The sequence below is a fragment of the Triticum urartu genome, chromosome 2 (genome assembly GCF_003073215.2).
Source record: "Triticum urartu cultivar G1812 chromosome 2, Tu2.1, whole genome shotgun sequence".
Taxonomy (NCBI): domain Eukaryota; kingdom Viridiplantae; phylum Streptophyta; class Magnoliopsida; order Poales; family Poaceae; genus Triticum; species Triticum urartu.
The window spans coordinates 189,064,817-189,074,924 of NC_053023.1; the positions used below are offsets into that span (position 1 = coordinate 189,064,817).

At 49.7% G+C, this 10,108-nt stretch overlaps 1 long non-coding RNA gene across 1 annotated transcript; it reads right to left on the minus strand.

Moving 5' to 3' along the window:
* Nucleotides 1-8,841: 8,841 nt before the first annotated feature.
* On the minus strand, nt 8,842-9,817 carry LOC125541386. The gene is made up of 4 exons (XR_007297517.1): nt 9,614-9,817; nt 9,210-9,535; nt 9,041-9,109; nt 8,842-8,894 (listed from the first exon to the last, which is right to left on the minus strand). It is a non-coding gene; the product is annotated as an uncharacterized LOC125541386 (long non-coding RNA).
* Between the last annotated feature and the right edge of the window lie 291 nt (nt 9,818-10,108).

Here is a 10,108-nt window from a genome sequence, read left to right on the forward strand (position 1 = left end):
GGATATAGGGGGGGGGAGGTCCGGTAACCCGGGTACGGGACCCGCCAAAAATCAGTGATGGGTCCGTCGAAGTTAACCTCGATGCACGTGCACCCGTTCGTTCGTGGAACCGATCGGTTACGGAGGACGCGAACCGCCTTATCACACACTCGGAACCGACGAGGCAAACCATCTCAGGTGGAACTGATGATATCAACCATGGAGTCGATGGATTTAGGGGGGAGGTCTGGTAACCCTGGTACGGGACCTGCCAAAAACCAGTGATGGGTCCATTGAAGTTAACCTCGATGCACGTGCGCCCGTTCGTTCGTGGAACCGATATCGATTAGGGAGGACACCAACCGCCTTATCACACACCCGGAAACGACCAGGCAAACCATGTCAGGTGGAACCGAAGATATCAACCATGGAGACAGTGGATTTAGGGGGGAAGAGGGCCGGTAACCCTGGAACGGGAACAGCCAAAAATAAGTGATGGGTCCGACGAAGTTAACCTCGGTGCACGTGCGCCCGTTTGTTCGTGGAACCGATCGGTTACGGAGGACGCGAACCACCTTATCACACACTCGGAACCGACGAGGCAAACCATCTCAGGTGGAACTGACGATATCAACCATGGAGCCGATGGATTTAGGGGGGGAGGGCCGGTAACCCTGGTACGGGACCCGCCAAAAATCAGTGATGGGTCCGTCGAAGTTAACCTCGATGCACGGCCACCCGTTTGTTCGTGGAACCGATATCGGTTACGGAGGACGCGAACCGCCTTATCACATACCGGAACCGACGAGGAAAACCATCTCAGGTGGAACTGACGATATCAACCGTGGAACCGATGGATTTAGGGGGGAGGAGGTCCGGTAACCCTGGTACGGGACCCGCCAAAAATCAGTGATGGGTCTGTCGAAGTTAACCTCGATGCACGTGCGCCCGTTCGTTCGTGGAACCTATATCGGTTAGGGAGGACGCCAACCGCCTTATCACACACTCGGAACCGACCAGGCAAACCATGTCAGGTGGAACCGAAGATATCAACCGTGGAGACGGTGGATTTAGGGGGGAGGAGGGCCAGTAATCCTGGTATGGGAACAGCCAAAAATAAGTGATAGGTCCGTCGAAGTTAACCTCGGTGCACGTGCGCCCGTTCATTCGTGGAATCGATCGGTTACGGAGGACGCGAACCGCCTTATCACACACTCGGAACCGACGAGGCAAACCATCTCAGGTGGAACTGACGATATCAACCATGGAGCCGATGGATTTAGGGGGGGAGGGCCGGTAACCCTGGTACGGGACCCGCCAAAAATCAGTGATGGGTCCGTCGAAGTTAACCTCGATGCACGGCCACCCGTTTGTTCGTGGAACCGATATCGGTTACGGAGGACGCGAACCGCCTTATCACATACCGGAACCGACGAGGAAAACCATCTCAGGTGGAACTGACGATATCAACCGTGGAACCGATGGATTTAGGGGGGAGGAGGTCCGGTAACCCTGGTACGGGACCCGCCAAAAATCAGTGATGGGTCTGTCGAAGTTAACCTCGATGCACGTGCGCCCGTTCGTTCGTGGAACCTATATCGGTTAGGGAGGACGCCAACCGCCTTATCACACACTCGGAACCGACCAGGCAAACCATGTCAGGTGGAACCGAAGATATCAACCGTGGAGACGGTGGATTTAGGGGGGAGGAGGGCCAGTAATCCTGGTATGGGAACAGCCAAAAATAAGTGATAGGTCCGTCGAAGTTAACCTCGGTGCACGTGCGCCCGTTCATTCGTGGAATCGATCGGTTACGGAGGACGCGAACCGCCTTATCACACACTCGGAACCGACGAGGCAAACCATCTCAGGTGGAACTGACGATATCAACCATGGAGCCGATGGATTTAGGGGGGAGGAGGGCCGGTAACCCTGGTACGGGACCCGCCAAAAATCAGTGATGGGTCCGTCGAAGTTAACCTCGATGCATGGCCACCCGTTTGTTCATGGAACCGATATCGGTTAGGGAGGATGCCAACCGCCTTATCACACACTCGAAACCGACCAGGCAAACCATCTAAGGTGGAACCGAAGATATCAACCATGGAGACGGTGGATTTAGGGGGGAGGAGGGCCGGTAACCTCGGTACGGGAACCACCAAAAATAAGTGATGGGTCCGTCGAAGTTAACCTCGATGCACGTGCGCCCGTACGTTTGTGGAACCGATCGGTTACGGAGGACGCGAACCGCCTTATCACACACTCGGAACCGACGAGGCAAATCATCTCAGGTGGAACTGACGATATCAACCATGGAGCCGATTGATTTAGGGGGGAGGAGGGTCGGTAACCCTGATACGGGACCCGCCAAAAATCAGTGATGGGTCCGTCGAAGTTAACCTCGATGCACGGCCACCCGTTTGTTTGTGGAACCGATATCGGTTACAGAGGACGCAACCGCCTTATCACACACTCGGAACCGACCTGGCAAACCTTCTCAGGTGGAACCGAAGAGATCAACCATGGAGCCGGTGGATTTAGGGGGGAGGAGGGCCGGTAACTTCGGTACGGGAACCGCCAAAAATAAGTGATGGGTCCGTCGAAGTTAACCTCGATGCACGTGCGCCCGTTTGTTCGTGGAACCGATCGGTTACGGAGGACGCGAACCGCCTTATCACACACTCGGAACCGACGAGGCAAACCATCTCAGGTGGAACTGACGATATCAACCATGGAGCCGATGGATTTAGGGGGGAGGAGGACCGGTAACCCTGGTACGGGACCCGCCAAAAATCAGTGATGGGTCCGTCAAAGTTAACCTCGATGCATGGCCACACGTTTTTTCGTGGAACCGATATAAGTTACGGAGGACGCCAACCGCCTTGTCACACACTCGGAACCGACCAGGCAAACCATCTCAGGTGGAACCGAAGTTATCAACCGTGGAGCCGGTGGATTTAGGGGGGAGGAGGGCCGGAACCTCGGTACGGGAAGCGCCAAAAATAAGTGATGGGTCCGTCGAAGTTAACCTTGATGCACGTGCGCCCATTCATTCGTGGAACCGATCGGTTACGAAGGACGCGAACCGCCTTATCACACTCGGAACCGACGAGGCAATCCATCTCAGGTGGAACTGACGATATCAACCATGGAGCCGATGGATTTAGGGGGAGGAGGACCGGTTACCCTGGTACGGGACCCGCCAAAAATTAGTGATGGGTCCGTCGAAGTTAACCTCGATGGACGGCCACCCGTTTGTTCGTGGAACCGATATCAGTTACGGGGGACGCCAACCGCCTTAGCACACACTCGGAACATTGATAATTATGGAATGAACGGATGGATGAAATGAACGGAATAATTTTTCTTTTTTATTGTAATGAACGGAATAAATTTTTTGTTAGGCCTAATGTAAAATTCCAAAGTACAATATAAAAAACATGGCTGTCTGCATCATGGGGTCCGCGGAGCGCATCACGCACACGCTGTCGCGTAAAGGCGCGCGTGAATTTTCCGGACACAGCTAGATACAAAATTTGAGCCAAGCGCGCGGTAGTATATTTCTTTTCTTTTTCTATTTTTTGGTGGCAGAAGGGGTTTTCGTATACGATCAGACTTGTGAACAGGGACAGTGGCCAGGCACGCGTATGCGGTGGCAAACAGGGTCTGGCCCGCTTCGCCCTCCCAGTCGTAAACCCCCACCCAGCGTAGAGCGCAGCCTCCTCCTCAATCTCGCTGCTACCCGCGCACATTTTCCGCTTCCGCCCCTCACACCGCGCCCAACACTCAATCCGCAAAGCACAACGAAACAACCTACTCATGTGAGATGCTCGGCGGCACGAACGCGCTACGGCTCCGGGACAGCGGGAATCGGATCTGCGCGCCTCGCCGTCGGTAGAGGGGCAAGGGCGGGGGCGGCGGGGCGTTTGGCTCGGTTTTCCAGGCAGGTACGCACACAGTTCTTCGGTCTTGCGCAGCAAGCCTGTTAGAATAGTTGAACGTCTGCTTTGGTCATGCGCACGCCATAATTGATAGCTGCAGAGATTATGATTGTGGATTTCTTATTGACTTGAGTAGTTGAGAGAACTTCTGGTCTCATTTGGTTTAGTAAGCCGGGAACCATTATGTTGCTGTGGTTTTTAGTTTTCTTGAACTCAGTTCTGTACTGCTGCTTTGCTTCATTCTAATATAATGGGGCAGGAGGGGAACCCCCTTCATTCTTTTTTCTTATTGACTTTGGTTGGCCTGATAGGGGGATGGACTATGGCGTTGGCCCATCCGGGCACCGGCGCTTGAATGAAGACCATCATGATATCTCGTCTGACGATGGTGAGGGGGTTCGCATCCCGTCCATGGTCGTGCACAGCTCATCTGAATCCGGCTCGGATGACAACAGAAAGGGGAAAAGGAAAAAGCCCATGGTTGGGTCAAGGTGTAGCGTTCTGAAACTGTATGATTTGATATCCAAACTGAATCCTAAGAAGAGGAAGTTAGTGCATGAGATAGGATTTGGAGGGCTACTTGATATACCGAAGCTTACAAGGACTGACAGAGAGTTTTTGCTGTGGGTGTATAGCAAAGTTGATGAGGAAGCTAGCTCCATCATTGCAGGCCTACGCCACGACACGTCATTCTATGATGAAGATGTGGCCACAGTCATGGGAATACCGTGCGGAGGAGCATCAGTGATGACGCCGGGGTCAATCGTGTCGAACGAGGTTGTGCAAACCATCAGGATGGCACTCAGCCTTTCAGAGAATGAACACAGCCCGGCCTCTGTAGCAAAGGTGGTGCTCATGGAGCATGGCCGTCCTATGACTGTGGCTGAGAGCAAGGCCTTCAAGATGGCTTTCGTAATTTGTGCGGTGTCGTACGTGCTGGCTCCCAATTTGAAGAATGAGTACTTCACGACAGACTACTGGGGAGCTATATATGAGCCAGATTTGATAAATATGTTTAACTGGGCCGGGTACGTGCGTGCTGATGTGCTAAGATCAGCATCAAGGGTGAAATCTGAGCTGTTCTCAGGGAAATCGAAGCCGAACATTTTTGGGTGTCTTCCTTTTCTGCAGGTCAGTGGGGGGATGGGGGTGGGGAGTCCTTTCGACAATCCTAACTCTGACATGAATGCCTGTGACCTGAATGTCCTTCATCCTAACTCTGATATTCATGTCAAATGGCAGGTGTTCTACATCGACAATCTAGACACTTCAAGTGGTGGCATTCCCAACATTCCTCATGATGTATTCCCAAGGGTGAAGGCGTACACGAGCACTGACATCAACAAAATTATACTAGCTGACTCGTACACTAAAAAGGGATCTCCTAATCATGTGTATGGGAAGCTGCTGGTAAGACATGTGCTAGATATTGGTGTCACGTTGATATATTAGGTCCACAAAAGATTAATGTCTGAACACGCATACTGACTCCAGCTTGTTTGATATGCTTTTCTGAAGCCTCGAGCTCCTACTTCCGTGTGTTATCGGCGGAATCCATCGAAAAGGAGAAACATCGATGCAGGCGCCGGAAGAATCCATGCACGGAATGAACGCGCAAACTGCAGCCCCCGTCAAACGAATAACATTGTAAGTCTACGACGCATAACTATCACCAGTTTGTTTATTGATGCTGTGCATCCTAGGGGTTGTGGGTATACTTTCTGTGCATTGCTATACTGAACATACAAACATGTGATGCAGCTGAGAGCTCTGTGCATTCAGAAAGTGACTCAATTAACGCAGAACTGTGAGGAAATTTTGGCGGCATCGGACAGGGAGATGAACGCGGAGAACAATAGGCATTTGAACGAATGGGCACAGATCCGCACAGGGATGATACATCGCTTATGCCTCGAAGCTCAGAAATCAAGGGAAGACATCTCCCGTGTGTTTGCGACGGTAGACCAACACACAAATGCATCAAAAAGGGACATCATAAACATTGATGATGATGACACAAGTATAGAAAGTTCACCCGGTCCGACCCCTGATCGTGTTAAATTTTCATATTTACGTTTCAGTATTTTCGTTCACTGACGACAAATCTTTTTTCAGATGTTTCAGATAAGCAAAACGCAGCATCTCCATGTATGATAAGCCCCACCCCAAGGGTGTCACATGGTGCTCGAGGAGCATCGCCGCTTCAGCCATCACCAAATGGTTCGGAAGCGATGCCAAAAAGGATAAAGAAGACATTTCATAGGAAAAGAATGAGAAACGTGGAGGCTGTGGAGGATGACAGCGACTCTGAGAGAGGGTGGACGCCTCTTGGAAAGCTCGTAGAGGAGGCCGAAAGAGATATTGGGGTCGGATGTAGCACAACCGCCGCGCAGCCAATCACACACATAGAGGAGATAGATGCATCTGACGGAAGAGAATTGGTCATCTCACAGGCTCTTGAGGACAGCTACCCAGTGCACTGTGAACAGTCACGGCCAATGGATGCCGAGGGGGGACGAAACTTGCGTATTACCGAGGTGGACGCACATGACGTTTTCAATGTCTGCCCATCATTTGACCTTGAAAAAGACGCCCCGCCGCAGGCCATGTCAGTCCATACACAAAACAAGACATTGCCACCAATGAGGGACCGGCTAAACCAAGCGTACAATGGCGTGCAGCATGAGACGGACACACACAATGATATCGATGGTTGCCCATCGTTTGACCTTCGCATAGACGACCCGCCACAGAACAACACAATCAATGTTCCGGGCAGGCCAGTATCACCAAGGGGGGACAGAAAAAACCAAACGAATCATGTCGTGCGGCGTGGGCCTTTACTAGCGGAGTTCACAGCAGCCATCGGAGCGGAAGGTGTTAATTTTCAGCATAATTTTTTTCCATATTGTGTTGACTGTGATTATCCTGGTACTAATTATGCTAACCCTTTCTTATCGTCGAACAGATCAGCTGGCTTGTGCAGAGACACCGATGGCACCTATCAGGGTTGCGTCGTCGATCGGCATCCCAAGATCAGGCCAAGCACGCCTGATCCCAATTGCGAGCACTCCCTCTCTGATCGCCAGTAACCAGGACCAAAAATATAATGATCGCAGAGCTTGATATCCGCGAGGAGCTTGCTGTGTCTACAGTTAATCTAAATGTGGCATTGACTGAGACAAGCTCTCGGTCGGCGCCGAGACCAAAGAGGAAGGTCGTTCCAGGTCCATTGGCCAGTTCCCCTTTCGTCATGGAGTACAAACTGCCAGAATGCACGCCGGCAGATATATGCCATCTGTATTTGAAATTTATGAGCTTGGCAGGGGAGATAGTTAAAAAGTATGATCCACATGGATCTGAAGCCCTTTTTTATTGCTTTTATGTTAAATTTTTAGGGAAAGCATTTAATTTAGGTATTATGCTTTTTTTTCTTTTTGCAGCAATTGGATCATCTCTGCCTTGCCAAGCTACATTGAATTTACCGCGATTGAAATACAGAAAGAGCTGGTGCTCGATGGAGTAGTCAGCTTCGAGATGATGAACATATTCATGAGAAGGTTTCAGCAGCTTGACGTTGACTTTGCGGCAAAGTATGGAGAGTCTTGCTGGCGTCATTTCCTGGAACCTGATTTTGTGGTAAGGGTTGTTCCTTTTTTGAAGTGTCGTGCCTTCGTATCAGGCAATCAATTAGTAATGATAGATATGGGGCTCCTGACATTTCTGTATCCGATTTTCTGTGTGCAGAATCATGTGTTCAGGGATGAGGGGTACGTCGATGAGGATTATATAAGAGATCTTTTTGTGGGCGACCAGTTGGCGCACGCTGTTCATCTATGCACGATGGTACATGTCTTCAGATTTTCCGTTGGCGATTATAAGCATTCTACTTGAAGACGAGGGATGATCTATATATTGTAACATGGTTTGTTGCCCTGTTTTAGTTTGTTCTGCCCATCCATCACAACCACTCCTGGGCGACATACTTCTCCGACTTCCAGAGAAGGCGAACTACAATACTGGACCCGATGATGAGCAATGGCGACAAGCCAATGGATGAGCTACAAGAGGAGCATGGCCGGTTGGCGGATGAGCTTTTGGCTGCCATAATCAAATGCATTGACGCTTACTTCGATGGCTGGAAGCCAAACACAGCAGGCTGGTACAACTGGTTCTCTAGGAATGTCACAGGACCTTGGGTATGCAAGAGGTAAGATGACAATACTTGTTTACAGAATACTCTGTTCACTGAGATTACCAGATGACAACATATGTTATTTTGTGTATTAATCAGGGAATCGAGCGGGATATTCGCTTTGCACTTTGCAAGGCAATGGATGGGGACTAAAATGCAACGCGAATTGTCTTTGGTGAGTAAGGAATTGGAGAGGTGATAATAATAAAGGTGTAGGGGGGTTAACACATGTTTACTCGGTATTTCTGCAGATCGGTGGCGACATTGACAATACAAAGATGATCTTGCTGTTTGAAGTGCTTGGTATGAAGGACAACCCCATCCAGCTGCCGAAGCCCTTCGATCGGTGCCAAAAGGAGTAGAGTTTCAGTACTTTTCATGAACATCGGCTAGTTTTTTGTACTAAATTTATTCAACACCTATATGGATGTTGACCTCACCACCCTAGTTACTAGTGTTTTTGACGGCATTCAAGCACTCAGACTTAACCCTCATGTGAACTAAAAGAGGCTGGCGAGTGAACTTGATGTGTATCTTTTCTATCTAAACTAAATTAAGCCGTCGTGTCTGAAGCATAGTCCATTTGTAGGGTCATGCCTGATGTATTAATAGAAAGACAAGGTATTCGGGCAATGCCTTCTTGAACTGGTTCAAAGCGACGATTCAGAATGACAGCATTGTACAACTGAATGACATACTATTCAACACAAGATATGAAGTGGTCATCGTCAATTGTCTGTAACACGCATCCGAGATCAGCAAGCTTGTCGAGCGTCGATCTGTATCGATAAGAATGCACGGTTGTCATCATTTGCCAAGTGATTTTAGAAGTATCAATAAGAATGCACACAACTACTATTGTTTTGTCAGCTAGGCAGTGACTGATAAAATTAGCACACAATATAACATGCCGGACTAAACTCACCTTGCTTCTGATTCTGGTATACCAAGACGTTCCACCACCAGGTTCACACTAACTCCATGCTCGAGTGCGCTGATAAATAGCCATTGCAAAAAAATAAAAAAATTCAGAACACTGAAAATGTCTGTTTCTTATGTGATTTAACACGTGCCGTTTTGTGATGATTTCGTACCTGATCCCCGGCTGGTCCAGAAATCCCATTATCATATCAGTGAGATTTTCTTCCTCGGCCTTCACACTCAGACGACGCTGGCATGGATCACAAAAAAGAATGGTGAGCAACCTGCTACTCTGGACTCTACACACACTACACGATTTGATCTGATTTTAATCAACCTCTGGGACACGGCGTGCAGTGCTAGCCAGCGTGCGGATGCGGCAAATGGGACGAGAGCAAGAGAGTGCACGACGCGTTTAGCATGGTCGCTTCGCATCATCAGATGAACATAGATGCAGTCCAGGAAATGATGAGTGATATCGTTGAAATTTGTTACCACACTGAAGCGGGGTTAATAATCACGAACACATGGTTTCAATATGATAGCACTACCATAACAACTTACAAGTCATGCTAACCTCAATGAATAGGCTGCAACTACGGGCACGCCGAGCTCGGCACGCAAGCGACCGGTTATTTTGACGTACACGCCATCACTTTTGGTTTGATAGAAAGGCACGAACAATGACATCCACAAACTTAATCAATCTGCATGTTTTTGGATCCATAGAGAATTAACCCACAATCACGCTCGCTGTTTTGGTTACCTGATGCTCGCTGAACACATGACATCGATGCCGGACCTGAAAAGAGGCAGATATGTTGGTCAGGCTAACAAAGTGCCAGACATGGGTGAACTGGGTGGGGGCGGGGGAGGGGGGACAAGCTGTTCTTGCTGTACGCACTCACCAGACGCGTGCCTTGACGCAGACCACATGTGTTGCACAACATGCGAGCGACGTGGACGTGCTTGCACGCGAGAAGACACTCATGTGTACGTATACATAGTGTAGCAGCTAGAGGTTCAACACGTGGCTCACATAGGTTCCTTTCGGGCATATGCATGGACCCGT